Genomic DNA, 16,776 nt, shown 5'->3' on the forward strand with positions numbered 1-16,776 from the left:
GTACCCCCCCCCCCCCCTGCCCATTACCAGCCCCTTTGGGTCTTGTATGGATATTAACCAAATTAAAAAAAGGAAAGGCGTGGGGCCCCCAGGCCCTGTATACTCAGAACAGCAGTATGCAGGCAGTGCAAACAAGACAAGGACTGTGAAGGTTTGTTATTAAGTAGAATCTGTTTGTAATTTTGAACTGGTACATTTTTAAAGTGTAGCTCCAGTCAAAAAATCTATTTTTAAGCTTTTTGGAAAACATAGGGAAGGGTTTTCACCCCTGTAACTTTTTTTTTTTGCTGTCTCTGCACTTCTTCAGACGATTTCACCTCACTTTCTGTTCCAATGACAAATGTTTTTTGAAAAGTTGGGGTTTTTAGTAAAACAAGGATTGGGATAATGCATCAGTGGAGAGGAGACATGTTTTTCCCATATCAACTCTTACAGGAGAGAATTTCCCTCCCTAGGGGTAGATTTCATCTCACTTGAAAGTAGGGGCCTGCCCTATATGTGCTGTAGAAATTTGGGCTTAAGGTGTTGGTGTTGCCACAACACTGTAAGCCCTCAAAGTGACTCTTGGTGGGCGCTGGAACACCCTGCTGTGAACTATTTTATCAAGAATTGTAATTACATGCCACTGTTGAACATTTGAAGAAAAATTGGGCCTTTGGTGGTGGTGGGGCTGGTGCCATAACACTGTAAGTCCTCACAGTTACTCTTGGGCCCTGCTGTGAAATATTATATCAAGAATTGTAATTACATGCACCTGTTGAACAGAAAAATTGGGCCTTAGGCACTGGTGCCACAACACTGCAACACCTCATAGAAACTCTAGTTGGAGAGCAGGAAGGGGTCCTGCTGCAAAGTATTGCATCAAAAATTGTAATTACCCACCCCTGTTAAACAGGTGCTGAAAAATTGGGCCTTAGGCACTGGTGGCGGAGCCCAGAACCAAAAATGTTCTTACAAGCTATCAGCATGATCATTGAGGAGGAAGAGGATAGTCACTCAGTATAACAGGATAGTCACTCAGCATTAGGGATGAGCCGAACACTCCCCGGTTCGGTTCGCACCAGAACCTTCGAACGGACCGAAAATTCGTACGAAGTTTGGAACCCTATTAAAATCTATGGGACTCGAAGTTCAAAATCAAAAGTGCTAATTTTAAAGGCTAATATGCAATATATGCAACAGAACAACACCAGCAATAAGGGGTATCTTTAGGTGTATACTGAGCAGGAGGCACACAGCATCCACTCTAACTGCTGCAGATGCCAGTATTACAGAAACAGAACAACACCAGCAATAAGGGGTAGCTTCAGGTGTATACTGTGCAGGAGGCACACAACACCCACTGTAACAGCGCTAGGTTCCCAAGCAAAAATACACTGTCCCTGCCTATCTTGCTCTTTCCCTGCACGCCAACACACTACACAAGGTCGCCGCGCTGGTGGCCTTATATATTGTGGAGTGTGTACTAAACCCCCCTGAGCTATAATTGGCCACAGGCATGCTGCCTGTGGCCAATTATGGCTCTCCTCGCTGCCGGCGATGTGATTGGCCAAGTATGCGGGGTCACAGTGCATGCTTGGCCAATCATGAGCCAGCAATGCACTGCGATGGCGTAGTGCATTGTGGGCCATTCTTGCCACACGAATTTGGTGCAAACGGTCCACAAAGTTCTGAATTCACCAAACAGGTGAACGGCCGTGTTCGAATGGAACATGCGTTCGAGTCGAACACCGAGCTCATCCCTACTCAGCATCAGCATAGGCAGCCTTGAAGGGATCTGACATTTCAAAAAAAATTATTCGGTTACTAATCAGTTGCTTGGTAGCTGGTGGTGATCCAAGACTGATTCATTTTTATGAAGGTCAGTCGATCAACCGAGTCGGTGGACAGGCGCACCCTGTGATCGGTTAGAAAGCCTCCAGCAGCACTGCATGTGCGTTCCGAAAGAACGCTGGATGCAGGACAGGCCAGTAGCTCAATTGCATAATGTGCAAGCTCTGGCCAGTGTTCCATCCTCAAGACCCATTAACCCAAATGATTTTTGGTGGGATAGGTGTCCAAGCCTGATCTTGCCCCTAGGTATTCCTACACCATGTAAATCAGATGCTGGCAATGGTTGCTGGAACCGATCATACCTTGGGGCTGCGGACTAAAAAATTGTCTGAACGCATCGACCAAACGGCCACCTTCTCCACCGCTCCTTCTGTGACTCATCAAAGCCTCAGCAACACCTTGTCCAGGACCAGGAATTTGTAACCTCCTGGTCCCTGGGAACACAGACCTTTCTGCAAGGCCTCCCGAAGATGTTTCATCCCCTGCTCTCTCTGCAATGGCAAGATAAGGTCCGCAACCTTACCCTTGTAACGTGGATCAAGGAGGGTTGCCAGCCAGTAATGATTCCTCTCCTTGATCCGATGAATATGAGAATCCTTCCGCAGGCTTTGCAGAATCAGGGAGGCCAAGCAGCGTAGGTTAACTGAGGCATTCGGACCGGAGTCCTCTGGATCACTAAGGACAGTATGATCCACAGCCACCTCCTCCCAGCCAAGTACAAGTCCATGGGTTTCTTGTGACTGTAAATGATCCCTAAAAGACTGATTCTGAGTGCCAGGCCCCACCTCCATGCTGACACAATCCTCCTCCTCTTCCTGTGTGGTCGACGGGCCGGCAGGAACACTGTCTGGATAAAGGGGGAGAGGTAAGGAAGTCTTCCTCTTCCTGCCTCTGTTCTGCCTCAAATGCCCTGTCCATTATTCCACGCAGCGTGTGCTCCAACAGGTGGACAAGAGGGACAGTGTCAATGATGCATGCACTGCCACTGCTCACCATCCTCGTGGCCTCCTCAAATGGTGACAGGACAGTCCATGCATCCCAGATCATGGCCCACTGGCGTGGGGAAAAAAACAAGCTCCCTTCACCCTGTCCTGGTGCCCTAGTCAAGCATGGCATGGCATCCCTTGAATGCCTACAGAGCACCGCTGGTTCCAAGGACAAAGCACAGGAAGTGGCCATGGAGGAAGAACAAGAGGAGGGGGTGGAGGAGAGAGGTGTGTCAAAATCACCAGTAGTAGCATTATGGAGCTGTGGTGGTGGAACAACCTCCAACACTACTGCACCTTGTCCTGCATCCTTCCCAGCTGCCAGAAGAGTCACCCAATGAGCTGTGAAAGATAGGTAATGTCCCTGTCCATGCCTGCTGGACCATGAGTCAGCGGTAATATGCATCTTACCACTGACTGCGCTGTCCAGCGAGGCCAATACATTGCCTTCCACAAGCCGATAGAGAGCCGGAATCGCCTTCCATGAGAAAAAGTGGCATTTGGAAACCTGCCACTGAGGAACCGCACATTCTACAAACTCAAGGAAGGAGGCCGAGTCTACCAACTGAAAAGGTAGCAGTTGAAGTGCTAGCAATTTAGCCAAGCTAGCATTCAACCGCTGGGCATATGGATGGCTGGGAGTGAACTTCTTTTGACGGTGCAGCAGCTGGGGCAAGGAAATTTGCCTGGTACAATCGGACGTCGGTGTACCGATAGCAGATTGCCCACAAGTACTTGGCTGTGACACACCTAATTCTACACCTTGATTCCTCTCAGTGCAGGCTTCAGAGAGAACTGAAGGTATAGTGAGGTTGGAGATCCCCGCTGATGAGGAGACTGTAATTGCTGCAGCTGCCTGCCTGTGGTATAGGAGCAGCATAACACCAGCAATTGGAGTAGCTTTAGGTGTACACTGTGTAGGTGGCACAACACGCCGACTGTAATTTCTGCAGCTGCCTGCCTGTGGTATAGGATCAGCAGAACACCAGCAATTGGAGTAGCTTTAGGTGTACACTGTGCAGGTGGCACAATACACCGACTGTATTTGCAACAGCTTCAAATTAAATTAAATCACACGGTCTCTCCATCTATCTCTCTCTCCGCGGCCACAGCACACTACACAAGGCCCCCATGCAGGCGGCCTTATATAGTGTGGGTGTGTACTAAACCCCCTGAGCCATAATTGGCCAAAGCCACCCTGGCTTTGGCCAATTACAGCTCGCTAGACAGACGGCCCTGTGATTGGCCAAGCATGCGGTTCATAGTGCATGCTTGGCTAATCATCAGCCAGCAATGCACTGCGATGCCGCAGTGAATTATGGGCCGTGACGCGCCACTCAAATTTGGCACGAGCGGCCGCAATTAGCCGAATGGACGAACAGACGATGTTCACAACACGAAGCTCATCCTTAATCTTAACCACTTACTTACAGGGTACTTAAATCCCCCTCCTATCCAGACCAATTTTCAGCTTTCAGCGCTGATGCACTTTGAATGACAATTGTGCGGTCATACAACACTGTACCCAAATGAAATTTTTATCATTTTTTTTCCTCACAAATAGAGCTTTATCTTTGTCATATTTGATCACCTGTAAAAAGACCACATTTAAAAAAAAAAATAATAATAATTTATTTTGTTATAAAATTTTAAAACGGGTAATTTTTCTCCGTCATTGATGTACGCTGATGAGGCGGCACTGATGGGCACCGATAGGTGGCAGTGATGGGCACTGATGAGTGACAGTGATGGGCACTGATCGGCAGCACTTCTAGGTGGCACTGATTGACACCACTAGTGGGCATTGATAGGTGGCACTTGTGGGCACTGTCAGATGGCATAAATGAGGCATTGCCTCTTCCTCTTTGGGATCGATGTCAGTGTGAGGAGAAAAAAAAACAATCACCGAGCTTTTGTTTTGATCATGTGATCAGCTGTCATTGGCTGACAGCTGATCACTTGGTAAGGGGCCGGGACTGGCCCCTTACACAGATCGGTGATGACCCGAGTCGCAGTGACTCAGTGATCACAGCACGCAGGGAGCGTGCACAGGGGAGGCCGTCATCTGTACAACAACTAACAAGTATTTAGAATTTACATAGTATAGCTAAAACAGAGTACATAGTACAAGGCTGGTTGCACTATTGCTGAAAAAAATAAGGTTATTGGATTTCTTTTTCTTTTTTGGCTTGATTTTGAAGACTTACCAACACAATAATCTTCCGTTTTAGAATCAAATAAATGTGAGTTTTTTCATGAGTCAGCTATGCTTAATTTGATCTATATTCTGATTATTTACTTAATCTGAAATTCAGGTTTTGTTTACCTTGTCTGTTATAATTCCCCCAAGAGGTGGAGAAATTAGTAAATCACATAGAATATTTTTTTTTACACTGGTATTTGCACAACATCATTATACAATGTTATATAATGTATAAGACCCCAATGTCTGACACTTTAAAGTGTGAGCTAATTAAAGGTTTTCTTGGGGAACATCTCACCAGAAATAACATATATGTTAGAGAAGATGCAGATCCAGATCTGAGCCAGGGACCCCTCCAGTGTCTGGCTGAAGTGCTTCTCTTTGTGCCACTTGAGATGCTGGACTGTTCTGTATCTGACCCTTGGATAAACTTTTCTGGTATCTTGCTTCTGGTCCTCCCATGAACTTTCTGATTTAAGCCATGTCCTTGTACGTCCTGCTTGCCAGATTATTGTGCTCTCTCTTGCTGATCTCTGGCTCCTTTTCATACCTACAGCTGTCTTTATCTTCTCCACCTTTAATTGTTGACCCTTGGCTTGTTCATTGACTTCACTTCCATCTGATCCAATCCAGCTACTATTGATTTCTTTTCTTTGGCATTAATCAGCTACACTTCTGCTTGCTCTCCTCCTGCTGGGGCAATCCTGAGGGCCACAACCTGGCATTAGCATGCAGAAAAACACCCTCCACCATCAGGAGCTCTGGTGAAGACCGGCTAGTGCTTAGAGCCCATACCTTGGGCGAGCCTATGTCATCTGCTAAGCAGTTCTCTTTGTGTATCAATCCAGCTGACTACTTGTGAATCTCTCAACTGCTACAGCCACTGGCCTTCGAAAATTAGGTTTTTGAAGGTGTTCTTTGCACCAACGCTGTATAGAAGGCCTCCAAGTTAACCGAGTGCGTTCGATTTTACAGAAAATTACTGCGCTGAAGTTTGACATTGAATAGTAATTTTATTAACATTAAGAATACAATATGGTTTGGGTAGCAATTTTATAGGCTTTATGAATTGTTTTATTTGCTATTTTTTTCCACAAAAGTGGAGTTACCCTTTAAGCAATTAGAATCCTAAATACATAGATTGACACCTTCTTGGACTTTTTATGAAAAAAAGGCACAAAACAACAGGATAATGACCTAAAGACTTTAGGGCACAATCTTGAAGATTATATCTGTTTTTTTGTTTTGTTTTTCAAGAATAATTTGTCTTTCATGGAAAAATGTGTGCATTTGTTGTAATTATCAATGCCATTTTTCCATTAAAAACAATGTTCTGGAGCCATATTCATTCATCTTAAATTATTTTAGAAGTAGACAAGGGGGAATATGTGCTGTAGTTAGAATTGTTACAACTCCATATTATATAATATAAAAAGTAAAATGTTGTAAATCATGTTGGAAAAGTGACAACTAAAACTGGAATTGAGAGAGAGAGAGAGAGAGATACTAAAAATCCATGAATTGAATGGCTTTCTTGGACAAACTGTATCAGTCCTACTATATGGTTATAAAGAATAAAAAGGTGGATATATAGAATTTTACAGGATACACTCTATTCTTATAACGTTGATGTATCTATTTCTATATGTCTTAAGTGTTTATCAGTTTGTATCACACACCTACAAAGTGTAGCTTGAACCATTGATGATGGCTTCCTACATGAAGACCCAATGAAGACAACAGGAGGGACTGGTAGGTAGAGACAATAAGTAGTATTAACAAAATAGAAAATTAATGACAAGAGAACAGAGAGCAAGAACTTTACAGGTAATGTCAGAAATAACAGCAAAGTCCATACAGAATGAACCATATATACTCAATCATCCATTATGGAATCGATCCAGAGCTATTATTAAAATAGAGAATGAGAAGAATAGAAATTAAGTGAAAGAGTAACTGCTTTTTATTGGTGAAAATGGTACTGGGAAATTCTTTTTTAACCACTTCTCGCCTGCCATATAGAAGAATGACAGCTAGAAAGTGGTTCAGTTATCCTGACTGGGCGTCATATGATGCCCAGTCAGGATAACCTCATAACCTGATTACTTCATGATTGGCTATGTCCAATCACAGCCGGTCACAAGTGTACACAAAGAGCAGTTACTTGCAGATCCCTGCTTCTTCACCTCACACACTGATCGTGTGAGGAGAGAGCAGGGATCAGTAAATAATCTAGTGTTTGTCTACAATTACTGTACACCACACAGCCCCCCCCCCCCCCCCAATAAAGAGAACCTGTTACCAGAATGCTGTCACACAGTTCATCTGGATTTGTCACACAGCCCATCTGTCACACAATCCATCTGGGTTATTAGTACCGCCATTGGTACCGCCATCAACAACGTTACACAGGCGCGCCATCAGTACCATCACACAGGCCCGCCATTAGTGGCTTGTCAGTACCACCAGCAGTACTGTCACAGTAGTATCGCTATACTCAGGAGTAGCAGAATGTATTTTGGAGTGTTATTTTTGCTATGTACATGCTATGTGTTAAAAATATCATATAAATTAACAACTTTGTATAAAAAAAAAGTTTTCATTTTCTTTCCACGTTTTCCGACAATTTATGGAAACAAAATTAACCATTCGAAAGCCTCATAATGCCTCATAGAATATACGTTGGGGTGTTTTCTTTCCAAAATTGGATCATTTTGTTCGTGTTTTCATTGTTCTGGTGCTCCAGGGCCTTCACAATTGTGGTAGGTTGTCATGAAATGATATGTGTAATTTATGCTCCTAGAATGCTTGGAGGTGCTACTTGGATGTTGGGCTTCTGTATGTGGCCAGGTTGTGTAAAAGTCTCACATACGTGGCATCATCATACTCGGGAGTAGCAGAATGTATTTTGGGGTGTAATTTTTGCTATGTACATGCTGTGTGTTAGAAATATCTTATAAATGGACAACTTTGTGTAAAAGAAATATGTTTTCATTTTCTTTCCACATTTTCTGAAAACTTGTGGAAAAAAATGAACTGTTCAAAAAACTCATAAGGAATCATAGATTATACCTTGGGTTGTTTGCTTTCCAAAATGGCATCCATCTGTGGGTGTTTCAATTGTCCTGGAGCTCCAGGGCCTTCAAAAGTGTGTAATTTATACTCCTAGAATGCCTGGAGGTGCTACTTGGATGTTAGGCCTCTGTATGTGGCCAGGCTGTGTAAAAGTCACCATACTCAGGAGGAGTAGCAGAATGTATTTTGGGGTGTAATTGCAAGTTTGCATATGCTGTGTGTGAGAAATATCAATTTAATATGTCAAGTTTGTGTATAAAAGAAAAACAAATTGAAATTTGTAAAAAATTACAACTTCAAAAAACCCACCATGCCTCTTACTAAATACCTTGGAATGTCTACTTTCTGAAAAGGGGTCATTTGAGGGATATTTGTACTTTCTTGGCTTGTTAGTGTCTAAAGAAATTAGATCACATGCAATCAATTTTCATTGATTTGCACCATAGCTTGTAGACTCTATAACTTTCATACAGACTAAAAAAATCTATACACTAATTTGGGCTATTTTACTAAAGATATGTAGCAGTATAAATGCTGGACAAGTATATGAAGAAAAATGTAATATTTGCAAAATTTTACAATAAAAACAAAAACATTTTTTTTTCAAAATTGACGCTCTTTTTTCACTTATATCATAAAAATTATTATTAAGCCTAGCGGTGATTAAATATCACAAAAAGAAAGCTCTATTTGTGTAAAAAAATTATAAAAATGTTGTTGGGTACAGTGTAGCATGACTGAGTGATTGTCATTCAAAGTGTGAGACCACTGAAACCTGAAAATGTATCTGGGCGAGAATTGGTATAAGTGCCTGGTATTGAAGTGGTTAAAGGGGAATATGGTGTTGGGAAATCCCTTTTTAACGGTTAATATGGTACTGGAAAACGTCTATTTAGGGTTTAATTGTCATTGGGAAACCCTTATTTAGAGGTGAATATTGTACTGGGAAAGCCCTGTAAAGAAGGGAATATGGTACTAGGAAATTATTATTTAGAGGTGAATATGGTGCTGGGAAACTACTACTTATGCCGCGTACACATGATCTGACTTTCCAGCAGATTTGGTCCGGCAGACCAGAATCCGTCAGACAATTCGATCGTGTGTGGGCTTCATCTGACTTTTTCTTCCCAAAAGACTGACGTACCTAGAAATAGAACATATTTTAAATCTTGGTTCGCTGGACTCAGTTCCTATCGGGAAGCCCGTTTGTCTGTATGCTGGTCCGACGGACCAAATACAACGAAAGGGAAGCTACAGTACCTGCCCGTGAAAATGTTCTCGGCGACAGGGTGCTGTATACCTCGCACTTGCAATAGGAAAAACACAGGCCCTTAGGTCTGGTATGGATTCTAAGGGGAACCCCCTACGTCAAAAAAACGGCGTGGGGTCCCACCCAAAATCCATACCAGACCCTTATCCGAGCACACAGCCCAGCTGGTCAGGAAAGGGGGTGGGGAAGAGCGAACCGTACCAGGCCGCATGCACTCAACATGGGGGGTGGGTGCTTTGGGGAAGGGGGTGCCCTGCGGCCCCCCCACACCAACCCACCTTGTCCCCATGTTGATGAGGACAAGAGCCTCTTCCCGACAACCCAGGCTGCTTATCGGAATCCGGAAGCCCCCTTTAATAAGGGGCCCCCAGATCCCAGCCAACCACCCTATGTGAATAAGTATGGGGTACATCGTACCCCTACCCGTTCACCTGGGGAAAAAAGTGTCAATAAAAAAACACACTACACAGGTTTTTAAAGTAGTTTATTAGGCAGCTCCGGGGGTCTTTTACCAACTTTGGGGGACTTCTTCAAACTTCTCTGCGCTTTCCGGTTATTTTCCCAGGCTCCTCCGCTATCTTCTGCTCTTTTGCTGCTCTTTTGCTAGCGGTGGCTCGGCTTACTCCTTTGTCATCATCATCGCCGTCATCTTCTTCTAAGGGTCTGGTATGGACTTTGGGGGGACCCCCGTGCTGTTTTTTTGGCGTAGGGGGTTCCCCTTAAAATCCATACCAGGCGACTGGGCTCGCAAGGTGTCAATCTCGCCAATGAAAGCTGTGAGATTGACTTCCCTTTCTAGTCCCTTAGAACCTGGAGTCACGTTCAAAAAGAATGGACTTTAGTCCATGTGTGGACAAGTCCGTTCATTTTGAAAGTCAGTCAGACCTAGTCTGCCGGAAAGTCCATTCGTATGTACGCAAGTCCGCTTGTTCGGAAAGTCAGTCGGACCTCCAGGGAATGTCCGTCGGGAAGACCGTCAGGCCTAGTCCGTCGAATAGTCGGGTCGTGTGTACGCAGCATTAGAGATGACTATGGTACTGGGAAACTTTTATTTGGAGGTGAATATGACACTGAGAAATGTTTTTTTAGAGGTGATTATGGGAGTCTTGAGCGGTTAATATGGTACCGTGGAGTCCGTATTTAGAGGTGGATATGTTACTGGAAAACTCACATTTTTAGGTGAATATAGTAATGGGAAATTTCTATATAGAGGTGAATGTAATTCTAGGAAACTCTTATTTTGAGGTAAATATGATACTAGGGAAACCCCTACTAAGAGGTGAATATATACTTGGGAAAATCTTAATTAGAGGTGAATATGGTATTGGCAATCTATTTCAAGGGGAATCAAAATATTGTTTCAAATTAAGAAACCTTGAGGGTTGTCTGTTTTAATTTAGACTACAAGCAGGCAATTTATTGCATCTGTGCTTGCTGGGTTTAAAACTTCTTCTTTGTTGGGATTCTGCCATTTGTATATCTATTTCATTTTACAATTATTAGAGTTTTTCTGGAAAGTTTTCTTTGTACCCTATTAATACTATCTAGTACTGTTTTGGAACCTATTTGATATTCCTCTATTTTTTTATTTGTATGAGGTTTTTTTTTCTCTTGAGCTTTCTATATCTTTCTCCAGATGACTGTGCTTATTTTTTTTCCATTTAATAAATTACTTTCGGTAAGATGCACTAGCCGGGAGCTTCAACCCGCTCCGGCCTCCCTAGAGCCCCCAAGCCAGCAGACACAAGCAGGACTCGCCCCCCCCCCCCCAGACTGACCTCCCCAAAACTCCGGAAGAGGAAGAGCATCTGCCCGCATTTTGGGAGATCAACCCAAGAAGGAGGTCAGTCGTCAGCTCGATTTTGGCCTATCCACCTCTGAATCCCTCAAAATGGCGGCCGAGGCTCCTCCATGCGGAGGCACAGGAGATCAGGAATCAATTGTGGACCCACCATAAGCACACCATCCAGTCGGTAACACAGAGCATCTGCCCGCATGTTGGGAGATCAACCCAAAAAGGAGGTCAGTCGTCAGCTCGATTTCGGCCTATCCACCCCTGAATCCCTCAAAATGGTGGCCAAGGCTCCTCCATGCGGAGGCACAGGAGATCAGGAATCAATTGCGGACCCACCATCAACACACGAGCCAGTCGGTAACACGATGGCAACTCCTGTGAGTTTAACCACAGTGTTTCCCCAGCCTTCAGCGAGTGGCTCCTAAGCAGGACAATAGCAGATCTCCTCCATATCCCTCTTTTGTGCACTCCCCTCAGCCATGCAAGCTCCCAGCAGGCACCTCACCTGCCTCAAGACCATCTCCCTGACATGGCCCAGCTATTGAATAGCTTTTCAGAAATGCTGGCTGCAGGACTAGCTCAAAATGCCATACAGATCACATCATCTTCATGGACACTACTCTGAACTCTTCCCTATTACAAAAGTAACTAGGCAGGGATGCCCCCTCTCCCCTCTCCTTTTCACAATTACCATACAAACTCTGGCAATAGTGATTAGACATCATCCAGACATACACGGAGTCCAATGTGGGCAATCAACCCATAAATGTGCACTATTTGCAGACAATGTCCTCCTTTTCATAACATCCCTTTTTATTTCAACATCCTCCTTTTCATAACATTCCCTCTTATTTCAACCCTTAATATCCTACAACTACTAAATCATAAATCTGCAAGTCAATATGATTAAATCAATAGCCCTCAATCTATCGACCCCCCATCCCTGGTAGACAGATTAAAAAGCCACTTTCCCTTTTCTTGGAACAATACATCCATTCCATATTTAGGTATTCATCTCACGACCAACATCAATCTCCTATACAAACATAATTTCCCACCCATGTTTAAAAAATTAGCGGAAGACCTTGCTCAATGGTCACTGTACAGGATGTCCTGGTTGGGAAGGATGAATGCGGTTAAGATGACCCTTTTACCAAGAATTCTATACCTTTTCTGCTCCCTCCCTATCCCTGTCACCAAACTACTCATCAACAAGCTTCAGTCAGCAATCATTCATTTTATTTGGGGCAAAACTTGGTACCGCCTCTCCAAAAAAGTCCTCTTTAGACCTAGAATGAAAAGGGGCTTAGGAGGACTGCCTAACCTTTGGTGGTACAACCAGGCAGCACAACTAAGCCACATATCTACCATATACTCTAGGGGCCCAAAACCCGACTGGCTAGGGATAGAACGACAAGTGATTCCAAATTATACCTTAGATTACTTGCTCTAGAGTCCCCCCAGAAGCAGTGGCGGCTGGTGCTCAAAATTTTTGGGGGGCGCAAACAAACTGAAAAATTCAGAAAAAAACCCATAAATTGCAGCCTCGCTGTGCCATCAAACACAGCCACTGTGCCCATCAAATGTAGCCACTATGACCATCAAACACAGCCACTTTGCCCATCAAGCGCTGCCACTGTGCCCCGAATGCTGCCACTGTTCCCATCGAATGCTGCCACTGTGCCCCAAATGCTGCCACTGTGCCCATTAAATGCTGCCACTGTGCCCCAAATTCTGCCACTGTTACCATTGAAAGCTGCCACCGTGCCCCAAATGTTGCCACTGTGCCCATTAAATGCTGCCACTGTGCCCCAAATGTTGCCACTATGACCCAAGTGCTGCCACTGTACCCCAAATTTGTGCCAAAGTGCCCCAAGGGCTGCCACTGTGCCCCAAATGTTTCCACTGTACCCCAAGTGCTGCCACTGTGCCCCCCTGCCTGCTGTCTGCCCGCCACTTACCTTGTCTCGGGTGGGCAGCGGGTGGTGGAGGCAGGAGGCGAGCGGTGTCTGGTGCCCTCCATTTCATCCCAACCCTGATGTTTTCTCCTGCCCGCTCCGCCTCTCGTCTTCTGCAATGATTGGACATCTGGTAAGCGTCCAATCACAGCGCCTGTGATTTCAGCCAATCAGCTGGCAAGTAACACAGACCCGGCAACCTGATTGGCTGAGAGGCGGGTCAGTGTTAGGGAAGCGATGTATTCGAGAGTATTCCAGAATACTATCTAGTACTGTTTTGGAACCTATTTGATATTCCTCTATTTTTTTATTTGTATGAGGTTTTTTTTTCTCTTGAGCTTTCTATATCTTTCTCCAGATGACTGTGCTTATTTTTTTTCCATTTAATAAATTACTTTCGGTAAGATGCACTAGCCGGGAGCTTCAACCCGCTCCGGCCTCCCTAGAGCCCCCAAGCCAGCAGACACAAGCAGGACTCGCCCCCCCCCCCCCAGACTGACCTCCCCAAAACTCCGGAAGAGGAAGAGCATCTGCCCGCATTTTGGGAGATCAACCCAAGAAGGAGGTCAGTCGTCAGCTCGATTTTGGCCTATCCACCTCTGAATCCCTCAAAATGGCGGCCGAGGCTCCTCCATGCGGAGGCACAGGAGATCAGGAATCAATTGTGGACCCACCATAAGCACACCATCCAGTCGGTAACACAGAGCATCTGCCCGCATGTTGGGAGATCAACCCAAAAAGGAGGTCAGTCGTCAGCTCGATTTCGGCCTATCCACCCCTGAATCCCTCAAAATGGTGGCCAAGGCTCCTCCATGCGGAGGCACAGGAGATCAGGAATCAATTGCGGACCCACCATCAACACACGAGCCAGTCGGTAACACGATGGCAACTCCTGTGAGTTTAACCACAGTGTTTCCCCAGCCTTCAGCGAGTGGCTCCTAAGCAGGACAATAGCAGATCTCCTCCATATCCCTCTTTTGTGCACTCCCCTCAGCCATGCAAGCTCCCAGCAGGCACCTCACCTGCCTCAAGACCATCTCCCTGACATGGCCCAGCTATTGAATAGCTTTTCAGAAATGCTGGCTGCAGGACTAGCTCAAAATGCCATACAGATCACATCATCTTCATGGACACTACTCTGAACTCTTCCCTATTACAAAAGTAACTAGGCAGGGATGCCCCCTCTCCCCTCTCCTTTTCACAATTACCATACAAACTCTGGCAATAGTGATTAGACATCATCCAGACATACACGGAGTCCAATGTGGGCAATCAACCCATAAATGTGCACTATTTGCAGACAATGTCCTCCTTTTCATAACATCCCTTTTTATTTCAACATCCTCCTTTTCATAACATTCCCTCTTATTTCAACCCTTAATATCCTACAACTACTAAATCATAAATCTGCAAGTCAATATGATTAAATCAATAGCCCTCAATCTATCGACCCCCCATCCCTGGTAGACAGATTAAAAAGCCACTTTCCCTTTTCTTGGAACAATACATCCATTCCATATTTAGGTATTCATCTCACGACCAACATCAATCTCCTATACAAACATAATTTCCCACCCATGTTTAAAAAATTAGCGGAAGACCTTGCTCAATGGTCACTGTACAGGATGTCCTGGTTGGGAAGGATGAATGCGGTTAAGATGACCCTTTTACCAAGAATTCTATACCTTTTCTGCTCCCTCCCTATCCCTGTCACCAAACTACTCATCAACAAGCTTCAGTCAGCAATCATTCATTTTATTTGGGGCAAAACTTGGTACCGCCTCTCCAAAAAAGTCCTCTTTAGACCTAGAATGAAAAGGGGCTTAGGAGGACTGCCTAACCTTTGGTGGTACAACCAGGCAGCACAACTAAGCCACATATCTACCATATACTCTAGGGGCCCAAAACCCGACTGGCTAGGGATAGAACGACAAGTGATTCCAAATTATACCTTAGATTACTTGCTCTAGAGTCCCCCCAGAAGCAGTGGCGGCTGGTGCTCAAAATTTTTGGGGGGCGCAAACAAACTGAAAAATTCAGAAAAAAACCCATAAATTGCAGCCTCGCTGTGCCATCAAACACAGCCACTGTGCCCATCAAATGTAGCCACTATGACCATCAAACACAGCCACTTTGCCCATCAAGCGCTGCCACTGTGCCCCGAATGCTGCCACTGTTCCCATCGAATGCTGCCACTGTGCCCAAATGCTGCCACTGTGCCCATTAAATGCTGCCACTGTGCCCCAAATGCTGCCACTGTTACCATTGAAAGCTGCCACCGTGCCCCAAATGTTGCCACTGTGCCGATTAAATGCTGCCACTGTGCCCCAAATGTTGCCACTATGACCCAAGTGCTGCCACTGTACCCCAAATTTGTGCCAAAGTGCCCCAAGGGCTGCCACTGTGCCCCAAATGTTTCCACTGTACCCCAAGTGCTGCCACTGTGCCCCCCTGCCTGCTGTCTGCCCGCCACTTACCTTGTCTCGGGTGGGCAGCGGGTGGTGGAGGCAGGAGGCGAGCGGTGTCTGGTGCCCTCCATTTCATCCCAACCCTGATGTTTTCTCCTGCCCGCTCCGCCTCTCGTCTTCTGCAATGATTGGACATCTGGTAAGCGTCCAATCACAGCGCCTGTGATTTCAGCCAATCAGCTGGCAAGTAACACAGACCCAGCAACCTGATTGGCTGAGAGGCGGGTCAGTGTTAGGGAAGCGATGTATTCGCTTCTCTAACACAACATTGTGTAAACAGCAAATGCACAGCATTGCGCCCGCTGTTTACACAATTTGGAAGCCTATTAGAGCCCACGGCTCTAATCAGGACGCCTATTAGAGCCAACAGCTCTAATTAGGTGCTTCCAAAAACACCCCCCGCCACTGTAATTCAGATGCCCGGCACCCGACAAGGGGCCAGACACCTGAACAGGGGGCGGCAGTGGCAACAATAGATAGATTCATGCAATGCATGAAAGATTCATGCAATGCATGAATCTATCTATTGGTAATAGAGCAGTGCAGGAGAGAGGGGGCAGCGCTTTTGCGCCCTCTATGGATGCACTGACACTGCCCAGAAGCTGCCCCCCCAATTCTATCCCCATTTGATAGCTTTATGTGACTCACTATACAACTTAAATTCCATACCATCAGCTTGGCACCCATTGGCTTACATTTTTCACAATCCCCAATTTCCCTCAGGGATCAATCACCTTCTAGTGGTGGCTGGACAATGGTCTTTATCGAATTGGGCACTATTTCAATTTGAATGGACCCCTCAAATTAAGCTACTGCATCTCCAAACTAGAAATGCCCCCCTCTGAAAAATGTTGCCATTACCAAATATCCCATTTCCTGAACTCGATATGGAACCACCATCATCAGTAACCCTATATGAGCAATGGTGCTCCACAGCCATGGATATGGGAGGGAGTATCTCCCTGAAATACTCAGCCCTGGCTGAGCCATCGGTGAAAGTGACCTATATGTTTATCTGGGAACGTGACCTTGAGATGAATTGGGACTTAGACACATGGCACTCTAACTTTGCCCGATCATTTAAAGGGATTCTCAACAATTCCTTGATAGAAGCCACTGGTACCTGGTTCCCACCCACCTCGCTAAATATTATCCTCAGTCTCCCCCCTCTGCTTTAGAGGCTGCTGT

This window comes from Lithobates pipiens, unplaced genomic scaffold (assembly GCF_037356315.1).
Source record: "Lithobates pipiens isolate NorthernLeopardFrog02 unplaced genomic scaffold, aLitPip1_a1.2 Scaffold_18, whole genome shotgun sequence".
Lineage (NCBI taxonomy): Eukaryota > Metazoa > Chordata > Amphibia > Anura > Ranidae > Lithobates > Lithobates pipiens.